The 1,942-nt window shown below is 39.2% G+C and overlaps 1 pseudogene; it reads right to left on the bottom strand.

The window, feature by feature from the left end:
• Positions 1-298: 298 nt before the first annotated feature.
• On the bottom strand, positions 299-1,211 carry LOC116813331 (large ribosomal subunit protein eL6-like; annotated as a pseudogene).
• Positions 1,212-1,942: the final 731 nt, after the last annotated feature.

Raw genomic sequence — 1,942 nt, 5'->3', positions numbered from 1 at the left:
TATGACAAAGATACTAACAGATGTTCAGCCTTATGATAATAAAAGATGTAGAATAATCAAGAGACTGCAAATTAAATGATAATGAAATACTATTGTACACAGCAGATTGAAAAATTAATTAGGAATCTGTCAATATTAAGTGTGGATGAAAACAGAATTTATTAAATGTGGATCAATGGTAACTCATGCACCACTTTGGGGAATACAAATTGAACTACCACTTAGGAAGCAATTTGGCATTGTCAGGTAAAACAAAGGAATATACACCCTGTGACTAGCAATTTGTTTTTTGTTTTTTTTTTGTAGTCAGCTATTTAATTAGGTTCTTAAGATATTTAGAACACCAATTTGTGAGGATAAATTCCATTTGTCAGGGCAAACACAGATCGCAGGTAGCCCTGGAGCTGAGGAATAGCTTTGATTTTTGGTAAAATTTGTGAGTCCACAGCTTTCTGATCAATCTTGCGCTGCTCCGTAATCTCGTATTTCTCTTTTTCTGTGTCGAAGATCTCACCTTCCTGGTGTCTGGGCTTCCGCAGCTTCTTCTTCTTGAAGTAAGCATCAGTAAGATGTTTTGGGATTTTTACATTGCTGATATCGATTTTGGTTGAGGTGGCAATGACAAATTTCTGGTGTGTTCTTCGTAGAGGAACTCAATTGAGAACCAGAGGTCCAGTCACAAGTAACAAGCCACTAGCCAGCTGTGTCAGGAAAACCACCCTCTTGCCCCTGTGGCGTCCAGTGACGATGATCAGAATGGTCCCAGGGGTCATGCTGGCTCGCAGTTTTCTCACGTGCTGACTGAAGGGTTTTTTGCCGTGGCTCAACAGCTTTCGAGGCGCATCTTCAGTAGGATAATATCTAGGCATTTTGCGAAGTTTAACCACCTGGGTACCACCGTTCTTGTCACCACCAACTGGTTTTGTAACAGCTGCAAGAACCTTCTCCTTTTTCTTTTCAACCTTGGATTTAGCGGCTGAGTACTTCCTCTTGTACATGGCCTTTCTGGAATACATGGCAGATCGGGAATACCTGCCAATTCCTCTGACAAGGACAGGGTTGCGGCTGCAATGGGGCTTCCCCTTCTTGGGCTTTTTAGCCTTGAGGTTACCCTTTTTCACCTTGCCACCAGCATCAGCCTTCTTGGCTTCGGGTTTCTTCTCTTTAGTATCTGGCTTCTCAACTTTTTCACCCGCCATCTTGCAAGATGGGAAAAGGTGACCAGCAATTTGACCCTTAGCTTACGAGGAAATATTTCACATGAACACAAGGAAGCGTGTAAGAAAATACTCAGAGCAGCATTATTCTTCATAACCATAACAAAAAAGAAATAAGCCAAATGTCCATCATGGGAATGCGTAAACAGGAGACAATGTATTCCCAACATGGTATGTGAAGCAACTGTGACATGGAAGGGATCACAGCTAGAGGCATCAGCATGGATGAATCTTAAAAGCATAATGTTGACTAATAAAAATGCTCATAATGTTCAGCAAAAGAATTCATACTAAAGCATTTTCTTTAAATGCTTAAAGTAAAAAATTGACAATGCAAAGTAGTTTATTGCTAAGAGATATATACATATGGTACATATAAGCAAATGAATTGTGAACAATTCAGGATAGAGGTGACCTCTGAACAATATTCTATTTCTTAAGTTGTTTCTTAAGGGTGGGGATAATAGGTGTTAGCACTTTTACTATTTAGACTATGCATGCATAAACACATGTATGTATATGTACAAAATGCACATAATATATACATTCATTTGTATGTGTATTTCATGTTGCTTCCTGGCCTCTTGGCTAAGATCAATTGTGATATTTCACAATAAAGAAGGCTGAAAGTCATCCTTATGTTAAGTTTAAGGAAGAATTTGTTTTGTCCCCCCCCACTGCAAGGAAGAAATTAGCTGCCTGCTTTACCTTTTCATCAGATTATA

This window comes from Hylobates moloch, unplaced genomic scaffold, assembly GCF_009828535.3.
Source record: "Hylobates moloch isolate HMO894 unplaced genomic scaffold, HMol_V3 SCAFFOLD_9, whole genome shotgun sequence".
NCBI lineage: Eukaryota > Metazoa > Chordata > Mammalia > Primates > Hylobatidae > Hylobates > Hylobates moloch.
The sequence above is the reverse complement of the archived record's forward strand: the minus strand, read 5'-3'. Positions and strand labels throughout refer to the sequence as shown.